Raw genomic sequence first — 25253 nt, forward strand, 5'->3', positions numbered from 1 at the left:
CCTTACACACAATTTGATGGTATTTGGAAGTGCATCTTTTGAGAGGAAACTAGATTGAGATTAGATCATGAAGACAAGACACTCAAAATGGGTTTGATACCCTTATTAGAGGAGGAAAGCAATCTCTCTCTCTTTCTCCATGCACACACACAGAGGAAAGGCCATGTGAGGATACAATGAGAAATTGGCAGTCTACAGTTCTAAAAAAAAGTCCTTACTCGAACCCAAGCATACTGGCATCCTAATCTTGGACTTCCAGCCGCCAGAATTGTGAGAAAATAAATGTCTGTAGTTTAAACCACCAAGTATATAGTATTTTGCTACGACAGCTCAAACAGACTAAAACAGTCATCTTTCAAGTCTCACATCAGATATCTCCTAAATGGAGGCTTCTTGCTTCCTCCTCAATCTTCCCACCAGATGTGAGCTTACTCAGATATGAAATCTGGTAGTTTCTTATTTGTAACACTTGGTATAATAGCATGTAATCCCAATTTACTATATGAGTTTTTTCTCGTGGAAGACTAGGCCTGGGTTATATGGTTTGGATCTGTGTCCCCACCAGATCTCATGTCAAATTGCAGTACCCAGTGTTGGAGGTGGGACTTGGTGGGAGGCGACTGGATCATGGGACTGGAGTTCTCATGAATGGTTTAGCACCATCCCCCTTTGTTACTGTATAGTAAGCTAGTTCTCATGAGATCTGGTTGTTTAAAAAGAGTAGTACCTCCCTGCTCTCCCCCTTCCTCCTGTTCTGGCCATGTAAGATGTGCCTGCTTCCCCTTCACTCTCCACCATGACTGTAAGTTTCCTGAGGCTTCCAAAGGAGCAGAAGAAGCTATGCTTCCTGTACAGCCTGCAGAACTGTGAGTCAATTAAATCTCTTTTCTTTATAAATTACCCAATCTTAGGTATTTCTTTATAGCAGTGTGAGAACAAATATTATTTGCAAATTTAATATGTGTTCAATTGAATTGAGTGTGTTTCTATTGACTTTGTTAAAATTATTTCCCTGGAACAAGGTGGCAAAACCATTCTGTTTAGTTTCTAATCAATTGGACTAACTTCATTACTATATCTTATATAGCCAAGCAAAATATAACGTTTGTAAAGAATACATCTTTTAAAGCTCAACATGTATGATTTAAAATTACAGTTTGGGTGAAGAAGGAATATATAGATTCAGTTATTTAAATTGCACAGTGGCTTAAATTTTATGGATAAATTCAGCTCCTTATTCTTGATCAATACTTAAGATCAAGTAGACTCATTTCCTACCCTTTGTTGATTCTTCAATTTTTTTTTTTCTAAAAGGCAATTAGGGAATTTCAGAATACTGGAATTAAAGAGAAACAAAAGAACAAGTGACCCACCTATTAACTCCTAAATCTCTCTTTGTTGAGAACGAAAATTAAGAATGGGGGGAAAGGGGGAGATACAATATAGTACTTTCATTAATAAAACAGATGTCACAGTTGGATCTGAGTTCAGATCCTGATTGCGCTGCTTGCTGAATATGGAACTGGACAAGTAACCAAATCTCTCTCATACCCCTAGATTCTCCATAAATTAACTGACTAGCACTTTCTACTGGTGTCTGCGGGATTAGGGGAGACAATGAATATGGAGAACTCATTTTCTGATATGGTCACATAGTTGCTGTTCTATAAATTATTTTTTGATCAGTTATATCTGCTTGTTAACTTAATTATTTAAAATAAATGAGATCTGTGACATGTATTGTTGTTAGGATTAAAATTTTAAGTGCCCCTCAATTTTATTTCTAAATAAGGGCATTCTTTCTAAACCTTTTTCAAATATTCTGCCAATCCTACTATACCCTACAGTACAAGTGATTTTCATAAAGAAATCAAATCACAGTAACCAAAGTATAGAGAGCCAATGAAGTTATGTTCCATAAATTATTTGCCCTAAGTTTTGTTTTTTTTTTTTACCCCTCAGCTTTAATTTTCTGAATGTTTTCAGGGCAGTAATACTATCACTATTGCTTTTAGTAAGTTAGTCATGTAGCTGTAAGTGTTAAAGAGGTGTTAAAAACTGAGAAAAACAACAAAAAGAAGCAGAGATAATTTTCTAAACAGGTTTCAAAAGCACCTCTGGTCAATTAACTTTCTTATTTTAAGAAACAACTTAGGTTCACATTAACATAAGAATCTTATCTTACATAGGACTTCCAGGATCTTGGTATCTATATTCTTCTCAAATGTTTTGTCAGAAGAGCAATTTCTCATTATGCAGAGCCATCACACTTGCAGGAATAAGCACCCTTTCTTGCAACTTTCAAAAGGCACCTTTAACCTCTCTTCTCTGAATGAAGTAAATCATGATAAAAATCTAAATGTCAAAGTTCCTTCAAAACATATCTGCTGCAGCTATTTAAAATTATGAGTTAGAAACCTTTTTGTGTAAATATTTTATAGCTCTAAAGGATCTACACTATTACTGTGCTCTTCAGTGAACAACAAATACTATTGTCAGACTGAATGAACAGCAATCTTCTTCCACTGCTTTTAAGTAATGGATACCTTTTAATGTACTTGTTTTCTGTTAGCCATTCCCAGAGGTGGTCCAGGTTTATAAGTATATTCTGAGTAGAGAGTCAAAGTTGTGGGAAAAATATACTAAAATATTCTCCTTCTAGTAATCCACCTATAACTCTGCTACTCTTCTGTTGTCGGTACAAAGTAAGAGACGAGAGAGAACCAGAAGAAAGATAAGGGGCCACTCTCTTCAGCCTACATGGGAGAATATAGCCACACTCAGTTCTAAATGGTTCTTATTATACAAGGAGATCATAACAATCTTTTTACATTTTTTAAATCCCTCGATGTAAATCTTTAGCCTCATCCTGTTTACATAACCCTGTCTTTTATTTAAATCTCTCAGGGACTGGACTTCAAATGGCCCAGCTTGAGTTAGATGTTTACTCATCATTAGACAAACAGTATCTGGCAGCAAAGGTATGACTGTAGAGGGACACCTTTGTCAACAGTCCTCAAGGGGCAAGAGAAGATAGTCAAAACCAATAAGATCTCCACAACCATGAACTCAGGGGCAGTGGTGTAACCATTAGTTTTCAAAAACCTATACATATACATAATTTGAAGTACCATTCACTTATCCTGAAAAAATTGGTAAAATATCCTTTTTTCCTATTTCTCTAAGTACAACTAAAAATTGTAGAGATTAGATATAAAACAAATATAAGAAGGATCTGAAAAGTGGAGAGAAGAAGGCAAACTAAATAGGGACCTGGGGATCCAAGGAACAATGGGCTGGCGAGTGTACTGGGTTTTCTTTTTGCCCAGTTTATTCTACACTTGGAGCAGGAGAGGTTGGTAACACACAAATGCCAATAACCACAAGGGGAAGAAGCCTAACAAGACTAGGAAGGGGCTGCCTCACAAGAGGAAAAAGTATTAGACTTTGCTAATATTAAGATGAACAGTCAGGAAGAAAACTGATCCTCAGAGGAGTCACACTGAGGACTATCTCTCCATACATATATATAATAATTTTCTTAAATATTCTCTATATATACATTTTGAAACATGAAAAGTGATATAATTTTGTTTCAACTGTCAAATATAAATTAGAAAACACAAGAGGAGAAGGGAGTTTATTTTTTTATTCATATTATTGTTTAGCATGTTTTGTTTTGTTTTTCTAAGGTTTCAAGACCTATTCTTTTTTGTTTCCTTTATATTTAAAGAACTTACTTTAGTCATTGCACCAGCAAAGGAAATTTTCATTTTTCTTCATTTCAGAATGTCCTTATTTCCTCTTTGATTCTGAAGGACATTTTCTCTAGATACAAGTTTCTGGGTTCGCATTGATATTATTTCAGCCTTTGAAAAATATTGTTCTACTTCTTTCAGGTCCCTATAACTTCTCATGAGAAATTCACTGTCATTTAAATTGTTTTTCCCTTTTAAGTAAAGTGTTTCTCTTTTGTGGACTTCTGGATTTTTTTCTTTGTTTTCCTACGTTTTAAATTATATATACATATAGGTACTTGAGAACTGGTGGTTGCACCACAGCACCCGAGTTCAGATCTAAACTACAAAACTAAAATTTACAAAACAGAAATGAAACAAATCAAAGAAGATATGAGTAAATAGAAAGATATATTGTGTTCAGGAACTAGAAGACACAATCTAGTGAAGATGTAAATTATTTACCAACTAATACCCAAATTTAACACAATGGCTATTAGAATCTCAGCAACCTTTCTATAGATATAGAAAAAATTATTATAAAATTTAATTTAAAAAGCAAAGAAACTAGAAGAACTAAAAAGTTTTTGAAAGACAACAACAAAGGGTGGACTGTGTCTACCTGATGTCAAAATTCATTATACAGCAATAGTAATAAAGACTGTGTGGTGTTGGTGAAGAGTTGGATGTATAGCTCGAAAAAGCAGAATGGATTAAACAGACATAGATACATACAAATATGCCCAACTTATTTTTGACAAAATTAATTATTGAAAAGATACCCTTTTCAGCAAATGATGCCAGTGTAATTAGGCATCTATTGACACAAAATAAACCTTGTCAAAGTCTCAAAACTCACACAAAAATTAACGACAGACTTCAATATAAAACATAATCTTTGGAACTTTTTGAAAAAAATAGGAAATCTTTAGGATTTAAGATTAAGCCAAGAGCTCTTAGACTTGAAATCAGTAACATCATATATACAAGGAAAAAATGGCTAAGTTGACTTTGTAAAAATTTTGTTTCAAGTTTTGTTTTATGAAATTTTTGTTAAGAAGATGAAAAGACAAGATGCCGACTGCAAGAAAATATTTGCAGACCAAGTACCACAACAAACTAGTATCTAATATATTTAAAGGACTCTCAAAACTCAACAATAAAAAAAATCAATTAGAAAATTGACCAAAGACAGGAAAAAACCTTTGTCCCCTAGAATATACGGATAGCAAATAAGCACATAAAAATGCTCAACATGATTGGCTATTACAGAAATGCAAATGAAAACATAATGAAATATTACTACATACGTATCAGAATTGTCGAAATTTTTAAGTACAAAAATCTAATCCTAGCAGGATATATTTACTTGTATTTGTAATTTTACTTTAAGGCTAGTCAGATGAAGCAGTGGGAATAGAGAAAGACAAAGAAGTCTGTAACTAGTTGTGATCAGTTGGTTGTAAACACCACTGCACTTGGACCATCCCTTAGCAGGATCAAAAGAATATGAATCACTCATGAACTGCTGGTGAAAATGTGAAATGGCATAGCGAGTCTAGAAAACAGTTGGCATGTTGTTAGAAAACTCAATGTTCAACTACTATATGGCCCAGAAGTTGCATTTATTCTAGACATTTATTCCAGATAAATGAAGACTTAGGTTCACATAAAAACTTGTGCACAAACTTTTAAGAAAGGGTTTTCTTCTTATAGACTTAACTGGCAACAACCCAGACATTTTTCAAGAGATAAATGTTTAAACAGTGGAAGATCTACACCATGGAATACTACTCAGTAAAAAAAAAAAAAAAAAAAAAAAAAAAAAAAAAAAAAAACTATTCATACACACAATATCTTGAATATCTTGAATAAACCTGCAAAAAAGTACACAGTGAAAAAAGCAAACTGCAAAAGGTTGTATGATTCCATTTATATAACATTATTGAAATGACAAGATTATCAAAATGGAGAACAGATTTATGGTTGCCAAGGGCTTTCCAGGGGTCACAGGTGGGAGGAAAGTGAGTGTGGCTATCAAAGAGCAACGTGAGGGATTTTTCTGGGGATGGAAATTTTCTGAATCTTCACTGTATTCATACCAATATTTTAGTCTTTATATTGTACTTTTTCATGTTGTAGTTTCTCAAGAAGTTGCCTTTTGGAAGAAACTAGGATAATGGTACACACAATTTTGTTGTATTATTTATTAAAATTTCATGTGAATCTATGGTAATCTCAAAATAAAAATTTTAATTAAAAACAAATATCATGTAAAAGTACTACAAACAACATAAATAAGAAAGTTATCAAATAAATTGAAATAGACATGCAAAGAATGAATTTATTACCAATTTTGGACAGACCTTCCATCCTTTAGTGATCCACAGAAAGGGGAAATAAAAGCTTGAAGAATAAGTCACTTTAAAACAAAAAGCAGGGGTGAAATGCATTCCATTCCAGGTAGAGGGACACAACTGGCTAACACATGGAAACAGTGATGTGCTTGGCATGTGGGGTGAGGTATGGGGTCACTGTGCAGCAATGACTGGCTGGGGGAATACATAATAAAATCATATCATCCAACCTAGAGTATGCACCTTATTTTTCCGCCATGGTTTACCAAATTCGGTCATAAAATTTTGTGTGAAGTATCAGTTGCTTTCCAAAGTCTCATCATTCATCCAATAAGAACTTCAGCATCTCATTCACCTTCCAGAATATTCTCAAAATCCCAAATCTTCTCTGAAGGTCTCATTCAGTAATATTTCATCATGACATGTGATCTTAAACATTTTACCTTAAGAATCTCATTAACTAGGCCGGATGCGGTGTGCTCACAACTGTAATCCCAGCTTTTTGGGAGGCTGAGGCGGACGGATCACCCGAGGTCCAGGAGTTCGAGACCAGCCTGGCCAACAGGGCAAAAACCTTATCTCTATGAAAAATATAAAAATCAGTCTGGTGTGTGGTAGGCATCTGTAGTCCCAGCTACTGAGGAGGCTGAGGCAGGAGAATTGCTTGAACCCGGGAGGAGGAGGTTGCAGGGAGCCGAAATCACATAACGGCACTCTAGCCTGGGTGACAAGAGCAAGACTCTATCTCAAAAGAAAAAAAAAAAAAAATGAATGGCATAGGCTAGAAGTATTAGTTCCTGGAAGTTTTAGTGGGTGTAATTGGACCTTCTTTCTGACAAAAAGTCTTAACTTCTCCCATCTCACTTCACCCCAAGTACTGATCAATTAATCTGTCTCCAGACCTCCCCTTATTGTGGCAGCTGGGATTTTTTTTTTTTTTTTTTTTAATGAAAAGGGTTTTTTTTTTTTTCTTTTAGGCAAAGTAAAGAATAATTATTCAAAGTTGCATGAATACAAATATAAAAAGAAACATATTAAGAATCTACCATGTGAATAGAAACATTGAGGGGGATGAAGGGCTTGATTATACTCAAAAACCTACTAACACATCTCACTTTGAGGAGACAGATTTTCCTGAGTCCAGCAGAAGTTGCAACAGTTGACTTTCTTTAAGATATACTTACTTCTAGTTACTCTTATTCTTCACCCAGTAGCTATCATCCTGATAACCATTGGCTTATGCAACATAAGTAATTAATATAATAACATTAAAATTTGTTATCAATTGCAAATATAATCAGATAATACTTAGTTATATGACATTAGGATGCTTTTTTTTTAGTTTGTCTATTCCAGGAAATAGGTGAGCTATTGTTAATTTTTAAAATGTCACAATTTAAAAAAATTTAGCCTAATAATCCCCTATTTCTAAATATTAGATATAACCTCTCAGAGTTTTATCATTTATAGTGTTTTATTTCTCATCCAAACAACAGTTTTACCAGAAAGGAATTAGTCATCACCTTTGGCAGGTAATAAATGGGGAACTGAGCTAGAAAGAGGATTCCTTAATCTCTAAGGTCTAACAGCCGATGTCAGAATTTGGCAGAAAACTACAGTCTTATGAAAAAGATAGAGGAGTAAACAGGCATTTATTGACTATCTACCATAAGTCAGGCACTATGGTAAACACTAGAACCAAATTTTATCTCATTTTACCAAAGCAAAAGCCCAGGGGGCTAGTGTTGTTATCCACGCTTAGCTCATACATAAAGAATTTGTGACTCAGAGGGACAAATCAGTTTACCAGAGGACATTTTTCTTATTTATTTTTTGTATTATACTTTAAGTTCTAAGGTACATGTGCACAACATGCAGGTTTGTTACATATGTATACATGTGCCAAGTTGGTGTGCTGCACCCATTAACTCACCATTTACATTAGGCATCTCTCCTAATGCATTCCCTCTCCCCTTCCCCCACCCCACAACAGGCCCCGGTATGTGATGTTCCCCTTCCCGTGTCCAAGTGTTCTCATTGTTCAATTCGCGCCTCTGAGTGAGAACATGTGGTGTTTGGTTTTTTGTCCTTGTGATAGTTTGCTGAGAATGATGGTTTCCAGCTTCATCCACGTCCCTACAAAGGACAGGAACTAATCCTTTTTTATGGCTGCATAGTATTCCATGGTGTATATGTGCCACATTTTCTTAATCCACTCTATCATTGTTGGACACTTGGGTTAGTTCCAAGTCTTTGCTATTGTGAATAATTCTGCAATAAACATACATGTGCATGTGCTTTTATAGCAGCATGATTTATAATCTTTTGGGTATATACCCAGTAATGGGATGGCTGGGTCAAATGGTATTTCTAGTTCTAGATCCTTGAGGAATCGCCACACTGTCTTCCATAATGGTTGAACTAGTTTACAGTCCCACCAACAGTGTAAAAGTGTTCCTATTTCTCCACATCCTCTCCAGCACCTGTTGTTTCCTGACTTTTTAATGATCGCCATTCTAACTGGTGGGAGATGGTATCTCATTGTGGTTTTGATTTGCATTTCTCTGATGGCCAGTGATGATGAGCATTTTTTCATGCCTCTGTTGGCTGCATAAATGTCTTCTTCTGAGAAGTGTCTATTAATATAACTCGCCCACTTTTTGATGGGGTTGTTTGTTTTCTTCTTGTAAATTTGTTTGAGTTCTTTGTAGATTCTGGATATTAGCCCTTTGTCAGATGAGTAGGTTGCAAATATTTTCTCCCATTCTGTAGGTTGCCTGTTCACTCTAATGGTAGTTTCTTTTGCTGTGCAGAAGCTCGTTAGTTTAATTAGATCTCATTTGTCAATTTTGGCTTCTGTTGCCATTGCTTTTGGCGTTTTAGACATGAAGTCCTTGCCCATGCCTATGTCCTGAATGATATTGCCTAAGTTTTCTTCTATGGTTTTTATGGTTTTAGGTCTAACATTTAAGTCTCTAATCCATCTTGAATTAATTTTTGTATAAGATGTAAGGAAGGGATCCAGTTTCAGCTTTCTATATATGGCTAGCCAGTTTTCCCAGCACCATTTATTAAATAGGGAATTCTTTCCGCATTTCTTGTTTTTGTCAGGTTTGTCAAAGATCAGATGGTTGTACATGTGTGGCATTATTTCTGAGGGCTCTGTTTTGGTACCAATACCATGCTGTTTTGGTTACTGTAGCCTCATGGTATAGTTTGAAGTCAGGTAGCATGATGCCTCCAGCTTTGTTCTTTTGGCTTAGGATTGTCTTGGCAATGCAGGCTCTTTTTGGTTCCATATGAACTTTAAAGTAGTTTTTTCCAATTCTGTGAAGAAAGTCATTGGTAGCTTGATGGGGATGGCATTGAATCTATAAATTACCTTGGACAGTATGGCCATTTTCATGATATTGATTCTTCCTACCCATGAGCATGGAATGTTTTTCCATTTGTTTGTGTCATCTTTTATTTCGTTGAGGAGTGGTTTGTAGTTCTCCTTGAAGAGGTCCTTCACCTCCCTTGTAAGTGTATAGAAGGAAATGTATAGCATTAAATGCCCACAAGAGAAAGGAGAAAAGATCTAAAATTGACACCTGAACATCACAATTAAAAGAAATAGAGAAGCAAGAGCAAACACATTCAAAAGCTAGCAGGAAGCAAGAAATAACTAAGGTCAGAGAAGAACTGAAGGAGATAGAGATACAAAAAACCCTTCAAAAAATTAATGAATCCTGGAGCCGGTTTTTTGAAAAGATCAGTAAAATTGATTGACCACTAGCAAGACTAATAAAGAAGAAGAGAGAGAAGAATCAAATAGACACAATAAAAAATGATAAAGGGAATATCACCACTGATCCCACAGAAATACAAACTACCATCAGAGAATACTATAAACACCTCTACACAAATAAACTAGAAAAACTAGAAGAAATGGATAAATTCCTGGACACATACACCCTCCCAAGACTAAACCAGGAAGAAGTTGAATCCTTGAATAGACCAATAACAGGATCTGAAATTGAGGCAATAAGTAATAGCCTACCAACAAAAAAAAGTCCAGGACCAGACGGATTCATAGCCGAACTCTACCAGAGGTACAAGGAGGAGCTGGTACCATTCCTTCTGAAACTATTCCAATCAACAGAAAAAGAGGGAATCCTCCCTAACACATTTTATGAGACCAGCATCAACCTGATAGCAAAGCCTGGCAGAGACACAATAAAAAAAGAGAATTTTAGATCAATATCCCTGATGAACATCGATGCAAAAATCCTCAATAAAATACTGGAAAATGGAATGCAGCAGCACATCAAAAAACTTATCCACCATGATCAAGTGGGCTTCATCCCTGGGATGCAAGGCTGGTTCAACATACACAAATCAATAAATGTAATCCAGCATATAAACATAACAAAGACAAAAACCACATGATTATCACAATAGATGCAGAAAAGGCCTTTGACAAAATTCAACAGCCCTTCATGCTAAAAACTCTCAATAAATTAGGTATTGATGGGACATATTTCAAAATAATAAGAGCTATTTATGACAAACCCACAGCCAATATCATACTGAATGGACAAAAACTGGAAGCATTCCCTTTGAAAACTGGCACAAGACAGGGATGCCCTCTCTCACCACTCCTATTCAACCTAGTGTTGGAAGTTCTGGCCAGGGCAATCAGGCAGGAGAAAGAAATAAAGGGTATTCAATTAGCGAAAGAGGAAGTCAAATTGTCCCTGTTTGCAGATGACATGATCGTATATTTAGAAAACCCCATCGTCTCAGCCCAAAATCTCCTTAAGCTGATAAGCAACTTCAGCAAAGTCTCAGGATACAAAATCAATGTACAAAAATCACAAGCATTCTTATACACCAATAACAGACAAACAGAGAGCCAAATCATGAGTGAACTCCCATTCACAATTGCTCCAGAGGACATTTTTCTACCATGAGAGCTGGAATGTAAATTTACACTTTCTGACTACCAGTTCCAAAAACTTGTATTGTTCCCACTGCTAACTGTAAACAAGGGCAATATAATCTAATATACGTTGAATATTTGATATGTGTCAAGCATTCCCTTAAGGGTTTTTTTGGCTAATATTTTATTGTTTGTTTTTCTGCAGAAAAATCTTTTCCCTCCTTAAGATAATATAAAACATATGCCTTCATTCCAATCAGAATACTTCTCCAACATTTTTAAAATTTTTATTTTGTATTGGAGCTGAGAGAAAAAACCTTTTCCCTCTCTGATCATGCAGCTATCTATGTCTGGGATTAGACAGCCAGCTCTCTTATATAATGGAGAATTCCGTCTGATAGAACTAAGACAACATTCAGAGAAAACAGATTTAGAAGAGGAATTTTTTATTTAAAATTCCTGTTTCAAAGACTCCTACCATCCCACATCCAGATTTACTGCTGCTGTTTAAACTGTGGTTTTTACATATTCACTAATTGTAAGGCTTCTTACTTGTTTTCTATGTTTTTGCAGTTGCTTTATTCTTTTACTTTAATATACCTTTACTGAATGAAGACAACTTTATACACATTGATTCATTCAATCCTAGAATCAACCATGTTAGATCATTCATTCATCCATTCAATATTATTGATCTTATACAACATATACTGTCCTACTTGTTGAAGCTACAACAGTGAACAAATCAAACCAAGTGTCCTGCCTTCATCCTTATTATAAGGTGAAGCAATTGAAGCACAAATAATTTAAATGCCTTACATAAGGTTTCAGCATTAGTAAATGGCAAAGGAAAAAACCAAAACAAAGTTGATGCGAAGTTCATATTTCAAATTCTCATTATTTGAGAATCATGTTAATGAGAGCCTGTTTCTCCCTTTCATTTGCTCTCTTGGGAGATCCAGGAAATTGAATTTAAGTATTAAGTTTTATTTATGATTGCTTAAGAGGTGAATATTACATGGCTTGGGGAAATGTCTAGAGTCATGAAATTATTTCTTATCAATTGAATGTTTCTTTTGTTTAGTCAACTTAGAATTTGCTAAGTTTACTAAGATGGATAGAGTTAAGAGAAAAATTGATCCTCAGAGGAGTCACACCAAGGACACTTTCCATATAAAACCTAACATCTTGTTAAAGGAATTCTTACTCACAGAGTGATATATGTCTAAGAAATCCTGTTTCAGAAACTTTCTTTTTCTAGAATTTAGAAACCCATGAGTCCAGTGAAATGGTTAAAAGCCTTGCTGAGAAATCAAATAGTTTTGCAGTCAAACTTCTGGATATTTCATAAATTTATTTAATAAAAAATAATTTATTTAAGAACTATTTTTAATATTTTTCATCCCTGCCATTTTATAATAAAAGCCAGGTTAAAATCTCAAACCGGTCTGCCATTCTACCACTGTGCACCCTACATTCCAACCATCTGAATCTCAGCTGTCGTCTGAATGCTTCTTGTGCTCATGTGTCTCCAAAACCTTGCTCATATTTCTCTGCCTAGAGACTTTCCCTTTCTGTCTATATTTTCCTTTGTTCCATTTCACACATCCCTCTTGCCACTACCAGCTCACATTCTTAACTAAAGAACTTCTAAGGCCTAGCTCAAAGTTTGTCTCTACTAACCATTCTCTCTTATTTTCCTCTCTTTTCTCAATTTACGTAAAATGTTCCCTCCTCCCATTATTGTTCCATTCACATGTTTATTGTAGTGCATTGTGCCACCAATAGTCTTTTTCTATTATGTTTTTGTTTCTAATTTGAGCTCTGTGAAAAACAGAGCTAGATTCTTTCCTATATTTATTCTTCCAGTGCCTAATTTAGTGCTTAGTTAATATTAAAAATCAGATAATTATTAATGAGTTAAAGTTGTTTTTCTAAATAGTAACAGAAATAATGTTTTATTATCAGAAAGATAACAACTAAAAAGATGGATGGATAGATACCTGAAATTCATGGATTTATATAAGTGGAAATATTATATTAATAGCTTTAACCAGAATTTTTCTTTGGGAATGAAGAAAGTTTGTTTAAGAAGACAACTTGAAGTGTTTTGTGGGTACAGGTGGGATAAGAAGGCTTGAGTCAGTCAGCATCAGGAAGTATGAAGCCAGTGAAAGAACAAGGTGCATCACCAAAGGTATTATAATTAACAAAAGAGAGATCAGCAGAAAGGTATTCTTGAAAACAATGTACAGATAGAATTGGTTGTGAGAATCACTACCAGAGGGATGGCTGAAAGCTTATTATGCACTGGTAGTACCTAGCAATCCAGTTGAAATGTAGTGCACGTCTGCACTGTAAATCTCTTTTCAGAGACTTCCATTTCTAGAAGTAAATGATTGCTCTGTACTATCTTTTAAGACAAAATTCTAAAAATTCTGTTTAATGTAAACATATCTCTAATTTTATACTTTTGTTTTCAGAAAAGTAAAGAAAATTCCCAGGGGATAAAATGTAAAAAATAGGCTACAACATAGAGCAAAAATGCACCGGGTGGCCTAAATCCATGTGGTAGTCTTAGTGATCAAACAGCTTCAGTTTTACTGGCTAAGCCATGTGGATAGAATAAATCATAGCCTTGTAGTTACATAAAGGAAATTTGGAAATGACATTTCCTCATATATCTTCCTCCTTGAAGGTCTCAGTGAAAAGGCTGAACTAATAAAATACTCGCACCTCTATAGAGGGAGAAAAAGACAGATTGTCTGTGCTCTGAGGCTGAGTAGGAAAAACAAGTTTCCTCTAAGAAATATTTGTAAATACCTCCCCTAATTAGTCATCAAAGTTTAACTTATATTCTGTGTAAATTCTGTAAAAATTTCTGGGGTGGATTTAAAAGAGGCCCTAAAATATTTGATATTGCTTCTTTTTAGAAGCTGAAGTTAATTCTCTTCATTTGCATGTGGGCCAGGCTTAGTGACTCATTCATAGTGAATAGGATATATCAGAAGTGCAATGCGTGGCTTTTGAGGCTAGGTCACAAAATTCATTTCAGCTTTCTTCTTGTTCTCTCTCTTATTAGTCATTCATCATGGGGGAATCTTCTGCTATGTTGTGAGGACACATCAAACAGTCCTATGGAAAGGTCCATGTGAAGACAAACTGAAGCATCCTGCCAATAGCTAGCAAGGATTCAAGGTCTTCTCCTTATAGCCGTTTGAGGGAAGCAGATCATCCAGCCCCACTAAGGCCTTTGGAAGACCACATCTTTGACCAATGGCTTATCCATAACCTCATGAGAGATCCTGAGCCAGAACCACCTAGCTAAGAGGCTCCTAAATTTATGACACACAACAAAGAAATACACCTCAACATTTATAAATGTTATAATAATAAATTATAATAAATATTTTTTGCTTAGAATTGCTAAGGTTGATGGTAATTTGATACAGAGCAAAATATAAAAAATGCAATCTTATACAAATACTTTAATCAGAAACCTAAGACCAGATTGACAGTGACACTTTGAATTCTGACAGAAGCCAGTCCACAGCCTGTGTGGAAAGACAAACCCTCAGATAAGACCTTATATTTACAAAATTCTCACAGTGAAAGCTCAGATGAACACTATATTCGTCCATTTTCACACTTCTATAAAAAACTGCCTGAGATTGGGTAATTTATAAAGGCAAGGAATTTAATTGATTAACAGCGCCACATAGCTGGAGAGGCCTCAGAAATCTTACAGTCATGGCAGAAGGCAAAGGCGAAGCAAGGCATGTCTTACCTGGCAGCAGGAGACAGAAAGAGTGAGGTGGGAAGTGCCACATTTTAATACCATGAGATCTCATGAGAACTTACTCACTCTTACAAGAACAGCAAGGGAGAAATCTGCTCCCACAATCCAATCACCTCCCATCAGGCCCCTCCTAAAACACATGGGGATTATAATTTAAAATGGGATTTGAGTGGGCACACAGTGCCAAATCATATCATCCTCCCCCTTACCCTTCTCAAATATCATGTCATTTGCACATTTCAAAATTAATCATGCCTTCCCAACAGTCTCCCAAAGTATTAACTCATTCTAGCATTAACTTAAAAAGTCCAATTCCAAAGTCTCATCTGGTACAAGACAGGCCCCTTCCATCCATGAAACCTGTAAAATCAAAAAACAAGTTAGTTTCTTCCAAGATACAATGGGAGTACAGGCAGTGGGTAAATATTCCCATTCCAAGGGGAAGAAATTAGCCAAAACAAAAAGGCTACAGAAACCATGCAAGTCTGAAACCCAACAAGGCAGTCATTAAATCTTAAAGCTACAAATTAATCTCATTTGACTCCATGTCTCACATCCAGGGAAAGCTGATGCAAGGGGTAACCTCCCACGACCTTGGGCAGCTCTACCACTGTGGCTCTGCAGGGTACAGCCCCTGTGGCTGCTTTCACAGGCCGACGTTGAGTGATTGTGGCTTTTCCAGGTGCATTGTGCAAGCTGTCGGTGCATCTACAATTCTAGAGCTGGGAGAATGCTGGCCCTCTTCTCACACCTCCACTAGGCAGTGTCCCAGTAGGGACTCTGTATGGGTGCTCCAACACCATGTTTTTCCTCTGCTCTGCCCTAATAGAGGTTCTCCATAAGGGCTCCATCCCTGCAGCAGAGTTCTGTCTGGATATCCAGGCATTTCCGTACATCTCTGAAATCTAGGCAGAGGTTCCCAAACTCTTGCCTTCTGTGCACCTGAAGGCTCAACACCTCATGGAAGACACCAAAGCTTGGGGCTTGCATTCTATGAAGCAATGGCCTGAGTTGTACCTTGACCCCTTTTAGCCATGGCTAAAGTTGGAGAACTGGGACACAGGGTGCCATGTCCAAAGGCTGCACAGAGTAGCAGGGTCCTGGGCCCAGCCCGGGAAACCACTTTTCCCTCCTAGGTCTCTGGGTCTGTGATGGGAGATGTTGCTGTGAAGATCTCTGAAATGCCCTAGAGTCATTTTACCCCATTGCTGTGAATATTAACATTTGACTCCTCTTTACTTATACAAATTTCTGCGACCAGCTTTTATTTCTCCACAGAAAATGGGGTGCTCTTTTCTACTGCATGGTCGGGCTGCAAATTTTCCAAACTTTTGTGCTCTGCTTCCCTTTTAAACATAAATTCCAATTTCAGATCATTTATTTCAAATGCATATGGCTCTACATTGTTAGGAGCAGCCAGGCACTATCTTGAATGCTTTGCTGCTTAGAAATTTCTTCCACCAGATACCCTAAATCATCTCTGTCAAGTTAAAACTTCCACAGATCCTAGGAGGAGGTACACAATGTCACCAGTCTTGGCTAAAGCATAGCAACAGTGACCTTTGCTCCAGTTTCCAATAAGTTCCTCATGTCCATCTGAGACTCCATCAGCCTGGACTTCATTGTCAAAACCATTCAACAAGTCTCTAGGAAGTTCCAAACTTTCCCATATCTTCCTGTCTTCTTCTGAGCCCACCAAACTGTTCCAACCTCTGTCCATTACCCAGTTCCAAAGTTGCTTTCACATTTTCAGGTATCTTTATAGCAGTGCCATACTCCTAGCACCAATTTTATGTATTAGTTCATTCTCACACTGCTATAAAGAACTACCTAAGACTAGGTGATTTATGAAGAAAATAAGTTTAAATGATTCAAAGTTCTGCATGACTGGGGAGGCCTCAGGAAACTTACAATGATGGTGAAAGGCAAATGGTAAGCAATGCACATCTTATATGGTGGCAAGAGAGACAGAGAGTGAAGCAGGAAGTGCTACACTTTAAAACCATCAGATTGTGTAAGAATTCACTCACTATCATGAGCACAAGCAAGGGGGAAATCCACCCCCAAGATCCAATCACTTCCCACCAGGCCCTTCCTCCAACACATGGGGATTACAATGCCAGATGGGATTTGGGTGGGGACACAGAGACAAACCATAATAAACACAAACTCACAAAGCAAATTTTAAAAACAATCAGCCTTCAGGAGTAACAAATAATAAGGTATGGAAGACTTAAATAATACCAGTATTTGCAAAGCAGAAAATATAAACAAATTCATATCCAAAATATAGAGTATATATTCTTCTCAAGCACATAAGAAATATTTTAAACAATGAACCAAATATTAGATCAAAAACAAACTTCAGAAGACTTCACACAAGTTGTATTATAAAGATCTTGTTTTCAAGCATGATTCAATTATGTTAGAATTCAATAATATCATACAAAAAACACCCCATATATTTTTGAAATTATAAGCACAATTCTAAATATTGTGAGCTGAAAAAATTATTCACAATAGATATCCAAATATATATTAAAATATTAACATTGCAGTTAATTCAAATACTCAATTTTAATACTTTGAGATACATGGATGGTGATTATAGCTAAACTTGTAGATATAAATATTTATATTTGAAACAAAGAAAAGCTAAATATTAGCAAACCAAAATTCTAAGTTAAACAAGTAATTAAAACAATAAACCCAACAAATTGTAGAAGAAATAAAATAAAAATAAAGTTTATTAAAAATTAATGATAGACCAGGTGCAGTGGCTCATACCTGTAATCCGAGCACTTTGGGAAGCCAAGGCAGGTGGATCAAGAGGTCAGGAGATTGAGACCATCCTGGCCAACATGGTGAAACCCCGTCTCTACTAAAAATACAAAAATTAGCAGGGCATGGTCGCATGTGCCTGTAATCCCAGCTACTCGGGGGGCTGAGACAGGAGTATCGCTTGAACCAGGGAGTCGGAGGTTGCAGTGAGCCAAGATCGCACCACTATACTCCAGCCTGATGACAGAGCGTGACTCCATCTCAAAAAAAAAAAAATTAATAATAATCAAAACGGGTTTATTGAGGTAATAAAAATATATTTTAGCATTAGAAACTCTAAGGAAGAAAAATCACATGCTCTTTTTAATATATTTACATAAATAATTGATAAAATCCGATATGCCATATCCACTTTCACATAGAATGGAGAGCAGACAACTACAAAATCCAGATAAAATACTAAACTCTTCTGTTTAACAGAATCAGAAAGCTGTTGAATTTCTAAGTTTAAATACTAAGAGCTAGGGTCTAGAGAGAGCTGTACCACAGAAATCAACTGATCATCTGAACTCACTTTTCCACTGGAAGCATTACTTAGGCATAAGGAATCTTCAGTAAATGTCATAACTGGGCAGACGTAGATATTAACTTTTGTGAAAATATAGAGCAATCTTTACTCTCGTAGAGAGCTGATGGATGAGTAAGTTGGTGCAACCATTTGGGAAAATTATTTGGCAATATCTACTGAAGCTGAGCTAATGTATACTTTATGTTTCAACATTTTCATTCTTAGGACTGTACTGATTATTGGGGCATGGTGGCACTCATCTGTACTCCTGGCTACTTGGGAAGCTGAGGCAGGAGAATCACTTGAGTCCAGGAGGTTGAGGCTAAAGTGAGCCATGATCACACCATTGCACTACAGGCTGGGTTACAAGAGCAAGACTCTATCTCAAAACCAAATAAAAAAAAAAGAAAAAAGAAATGTGTCCAATATAAGTGCACACATGTTCTCAACAATACATGTACATGAATATTCAGAGGAATATTATTCATGATATACAAAATCAGAAAATCACAAACATCCATCAGCACTAGAATGGATAAATTTATAGTATTTAAAACACTAAATATTATTTATCAGTGAAATTAGAATAATTACAACTACACATAACAACGTGGCTATCATAAATATATTCTGAGCACTAGATGTCTAAAGCAAAAGAGTATCTCTGACACGTTCCTATTTATATATTATATATTAATTATATATTTAATATATTATTAAATATATTTAGTAGCAATATTTATATAATAAAGTAAACATTTACCATATTATTAACATTTATATAAAGATTAAAAACAGGCATTATTGATTTATGATTTTAGAAAATTACAATGGTCACCTTTTATTTTATAGCAGGGAAAGGAAAGATAAAGTGACTGAAAGACAGTACAAGGGGTTCTTTTGTGGGTATTGTTCAATGTTCTGTTTCTTGATCTAGGTGATGATTGCATGAATGTGGTTACATGCATTTTGTAAGTCAATAAAAAATTTGTAAAATAAATACTTAAAAACTTTAAATCAATTCAGACTAATAATAAATACCTTTAGAAAAAGGAAACTACCTTAACTTGATAAGAATTATCTTAAAAAAACAATGCAAACTGCAGACTCAAAACTTTCACTTTTAGATCAGGAACAAAAAGAGAAAGCCTAATATCACCCATTCAATACAACAATGAATCAAAGATGTAACTAGGTCAGTAATACAAGAAAAGAGCCAAAATATCTAAAGATTGGAAAACAAGTAAAACTATATGTGAAGAAGCTATGATAGCATAGAATAAGAAAATCCATAGAAAAGTTATTAGAATTCATTATTGAGTTCTTAAAGTTTCTATGTGTGAAATTAACGTACAGATCAACTACATACTTTATATCAGCAAAAACCAAAAAAAAAAAAATGTATTGTTTATAATAACAATGAAAAATAATGTAATCCTTAGAAATAAATTTAACATATGGATGAATATTTTGGAGAAATACGTAAATATCAATCAGAGGCATTACAGAAGACCCAATTATTGATTTTCCTAGTTCTTGGGGACAGTTTTGAAGAAAATCAAGGTGAGTCACTTTTGTTTGTCAACATTGAGATTTATTCTAAAGCTACATGAATTGAAAAATTACCATCTCTGAGATGAAGAAATCAATACAACAGGGAGTTCTTAAAAATACTCTTGTAGATATGGGTATACTATATGATACAGCTAGCATTATATACTGTAGAGAAATACATATCAAAGGAAAACAAATACTGTTATTAAAATTTATTTAATAAATAGTTTGAGAAAATCAGTCATAAAAATGATGTAACTCTTATATTTACTATCCACAAATAATAATTCCGGATGGATTAACAACCAATTAACATGGATAAAATGTATTAAGATAATTAAACTAAGAAAATTATTTAAGAAAAGAGCAGACTACAAAAACATACATCATATAATAGTTCATCTGGAAAAAAAGATAAATATATAAAGTAATTATATGTAACACATTCAGATGAATACAGATATAGCAAACTAATAAAGACAAGGTATGAGGGAGAAAGGTATGGGAAAGAAAAGTATGTCATTGTTGAGGAGGGGTGCTGAATTATTCTTGTAATATTTTATGTACACATACATACACACACGAGTGGATTTCAAGGAAAATTGGAATGAAAACAATTAAGTAAAACAAATATTTTAAATAAAATAAAAATAATTTTCAACATAAGCTCCATAAGATCAAGACACATTTGTAAGTGATGATAACAGCCATTTAGTCTGGCCCTAAAGAGCTCAGGGCCCTGTGAATTTAAACATGTTAATACTATATTTTTGACATTACTAACTGAAGGAAATGGGAGCCCTTTAAAGACTTTTTAAGATTCGGAAATGAAAAGGAGTCAGAGCCAAATCAGAACTTAAGGCAGAAGCTTAATGATTTCCCATCAAAAATCTCTCCAAATTGCCTCTGTTTGACGAGAGATTAATGTGTAGGAACATTGTTGTACTGGAGAAAGACTAAAGCTTTCCTGGATGGTTTTCTGCTAAAGCTTTGGCTTTCTCAAAAACAGATGTTATTGTTCTTTGGCCCTCCAGAAAATCAATAACCCAAATGCCTTGAGCATCCTCCCAAAACTGTTGCCATTACCTTTGTTCTTGACACATCTGCTCTTGCTTTTACTGGATTATTTCCATCTCTTGGTAGCCATTGCTTTGACTGTGCTTTGTCTTCAAGATCATACTGTTAAGAGTCATGTTCTATCTCCTATTACATTATTTGAAGAAGTACTTCAGGAGCTTGATCCCACTCATTGAAATTTGCCATTGAAACTTCTCTTGTCTGAAACTGATTTGTGCCATTAATCATTGATCCTCTACAATTAGGGCATAAATAAGATTTTTTTTGTCCATGAAAATTGATGTGGATCATCTGATGCTATGGCTTCATCTTCGACATGGTCTTCTCCCTTCTTAAAATGAGTTATTCATCTGTAAACTGCTGATTTAATTGGGCCATTATCCTTATACACTTTTTGTAAAGCATCAGTGATTTCACCATTCTTCCATCCAAGCTTCACCATGAATTTTATGTATGCTCTTGCTTCTATTTTAAAGGATTTGTGTGAGCAACACAAACATGTTATATGGTTTTGCTGTGTGTCCCCACCCAAATCTCATCTTGAAGTGCACCTCCCATAATTCCCATGTGTTGTGGGAGGAATGTGGTGGGAAATCATTGAATCATAAGGGCAGTTTCCCCCATACTGTTTTCCTGGTAGTGGATTAATCTCACGAGATCTGATGTTTTTATAAGGGGTTTCTGCTTTCAAATCTCTCTGATTCTCTCTTGTCCACCGCTATGTAAGATGTGCCTTTCACTTTGTACCATGATTGTGAGGCCTCCTCATGTGGAACTGTGAGTCCATTAAACCTCGTTTTCTTTATAAATTACCCAGTCTCAGGTATGTCTTTATCAGCAGTGTGAAAATGGACTAATACACTCTGATAAAGTCTCTTTTGAAAAACTAACGTCTAATCCTTCTTAGTGCCTCAAACTAGATCCTCTTCAGATATAGCAAATTAGTGTGAGTTTATATCCAAGTAAAAGAATTAAAATTCATGCAGTTTTTTCATAAGGCACATATTCCACGAACTTGTTGAAGATCCCTTGTATTGATTTTTGCATGCGGTTTTTGCATGCAGTTTCTTGCTTGTAACAAGGGCAGTTTCCCACAGCCCTTGTTGCAGTCTTTTGTTATAATGTTAAGGTAGTTCAGACCTGAGAATCAGGCCTCAGAAAATAAAATGTTTCTCTCTGACCTTCTCCTGCCTGCCTTTTACTAGTTCCCTTTTGTCCTCAAGGCAGGATTCTTTTTATACCTTTCTGTCTTGGAGCTGGTCATAAACAAATTCCCTGACTGTCTGATTGTATGTCATAAGACTTCCATTGCAGAAGAAGCTCTGTCCCAAACCCTGGAGAATGATATGCTATACCAAGTGGCAAAGAAGTATCTGAACAGACAGGCCTTGCTGGGTTTCCCCCATTCAATCTATTAGTATTACATCATACCCTTTTTGTCCAGACACATTTCTACACGGTTGTCAATCATACCTCAATAATAAAACCTTCATATTCCCCCAAAAGGACAGGGTGGGGAGAGCTTCCAGATAGCTGAACATGTCTGTGAAGGCTCCTGGAGGGTAGCACACCTGGGGAGGATACAGAAACTCCCCACTATTTTCCATATCCAGTCCCATGTATCTCTTTATGTATATCCTTTGTAATATCCTTTGCAATAAACTAGAAAACCTAAGCACGTGTTTCCCTGAGTTCCGTGATCTACTCTTGCAAATTAATCAAACCTGAACAGGGGTTCATGTGATTCTAGATTTATATCCAGTAGGTCAGAAGCACATATAAACCAACTTGGGACGTGGGATTGGAATCAGAAGTGAGAAATGATCTTGTAGGACGGAGCCCTCAGCCTGTGGGATATGATACTGCCATCTCCAAGTAGATAGTGTCAGAATTGAATTGAAGGATACCTAGCTGCTGTGTTCACTGCAGAATTGATTGCTTGCTTTTTGATGAGGAGAAACCTGTACATATTTGGTTCCAGAAGTCTTCTGTGTTTATTGCCGTTGAGTGAGGAGAGAGAAAAAAGCACTTTTTGAGTATGATTTTTCCACTCGGATTCCTAACTGCTTAGTCTCTCTTCACTAAATATAGAAACTAGATTATTATTGGACATATATTTTGAAAGACTCATAAATTTAGGAAGAATATATATTTTAACATGCTTATAGAACTTATTATTTGAATTATTCTAATCAATTATTTGATGATATTAAAATGTGAATATTACGATAAAAAGTTTTATCCCTTAACAGCATTTTTTTATTGTTCTCCCTAACATTGTTGATTGTATTCTCAATAATTATTTTTATTTTTTTCTTGCAAAAAAATATCCAATTTTTCCTCAAGGAACTCAGGAATAAATCCTGTTAATGTTAAACTATCCAAAAGATTCTGATTCATCACTGTAGGCACAGACTAAAAAGGAGCATATGATAGAATTCTAGCCAATTAAAAGTGAGAGGATTTTTAAGAATTGATGATTAATAGACTCAATTTGCTGGCATATATTGTTATTTTTGTAAGAAGTACCTGAAAATATAGTTCCAATTTTGCAACCTTGAGGACAGTGTAAAGCGAATGGCAAAATAGTACATTGGAAATAAGCAGTTTTAAATGGTTTATTGAGCTGCTCAGTTAACCATGAAATGACACTGCCTAGAAAATTCTGTTTAAATAATAAAATGTCCTTATTAATAAGCTATTTTAACATGTTTTCTATTACTTGCAATCAACAGCATAATACATGATACAGTGTCACAGTAAATAAACTAGATGGGGATTAAATAGCCTTAATATTCCCATCAGATTGATTCAACTTTAGACAGCATTCTTTCTGACTATAGGCTCCAGATCTTTAGGTTTTTAGAGAATAGAATTTGTTGTTGTTGTCTGAGACAGAGTCTCACTCCGTCACCCAGGCTGGATCACATATTAGATACAATATAGACCATCAAAGTTAAGTAAAATAATTTCCTGCTCTCAAAAAAACTTGTGGCATAATGAAGGTAGAAAAAAAGAGTTAAGGCAAGCACATATATAACCATAAGAAAAGTGAATCTATTTTAGATCCTGAAGGTTAGATAACAATGGGTTATGGGGATACAGAGCAAGGAAAGATTATATCCTTTTGGTATTAGAGTAGAGCTAGGAAAAATTTCCTTTAAAAGGACATTTGAAAGCAATGGTGAAAGGGACATGGTGAGCTCTAGGTATACGGAACTGCTTGGCACAGTTACAGAGGGAATTCAAAGGCCTGCACTGCAGCATCAGAGAACAGGATGCAGCAAAACATGGCAGGCTTGTAGAGTCTCAGTTGTTTGACAACGGGCAAGTGCGTTTCTATCTCTCAGCCTCATTTTCTATTTCTCTAAAGCAAAGGGTTTGGATTCAATAATTATAAAGATATCTTTCTGTTCAATAGAAATCACATAAATCGATGCTATATTCATAGCTTAATCAAGAAACTCTGAGCCAGTATTAACACTTACTTTTACTTACATAAATGGTTATTTACAAACATATATTAATCAAATCTTTTAAAAGGAGGACAAATTTGAAAGCTTGTTTTTTTTTTCCCTTGTAATATAATAGCAAAGTGGCACCACATTTGGTTTCATGGCTCAGTGGATCTGAATACACTGACATTTTCATTCATTCTGGTCTAGCCAATTCTGTGTTAAAAGCCACTGAAGTGGTCTCCCTTGGTACTGAAATCAGAGCCAAATGGCTCCTTTCACTTGTGACATTCGAAAAAAAAATCTTTGTGCTAATGGAAATGAAGAAAAAGAAAATATTATTATAATTCCTGCTTATTAAAATAAAATAAAAATAATGTCATTTTCAGTGCAGGAGGTCCTAGGAGAAATTTATGGGGACTCATTTTCAGTGGTGCTTTCTTGTTTGGGTATGCTACTATAATTTCATTGGCTGAGTAATAATGGGTGCAATTAACCAGTTTGGGTATTAAGTACTTGACCCCTAAATTGAGCCTGTAAACAGCCCTTGAAATTTGGCATCTGAAAACAATTGCAAACAGAAAAATGTTCTCATAAAGACAACATTTTGTGCCCAAACTATTTTGAAACCTAGCTTTTAAAATCAAACTAAGTAAATCTGACTGGCACTGGTACAGCACTTTTCTTTTTAAAAAATTCCCACACTAGCAATGCATTCATTAATGATCTCTGGAATTGTTACATAATTAATCCACTGTTTAACCACACATTAAGTCATTTAAATTCCAAAAGAAGGCCGATGTTCGCTGTTTATATCTTACTAAATTCACCCTGTCAGGGGAAAATAATTTGAGGATCAAAGAATAAATAAACTCTGACACGTCATATTAAATATAAATTTGTATCTATTAACTTTCCACAAATATAGTGTCATGCTCTGGAATGAGTCTTGAGAAAAAGGTATTCAAATACGAAGCTTAATTATATCTGATATATTCTCA

This window comes from Symphalangus syndactylus, chromosome 6, assembly GCF_028878055.3.
Source record: "Symphalangus syndactylus isolate Jambi chromosome 6, NHGRI_mSymSyn1-v2.1_pri, whole genome shotgun sequence".
NCBI lineage: Eukaryota > Metazoa > Chordata > Mammalia > Primates > Hylobatidae > Symphalangus > Symphalangus syndactylus.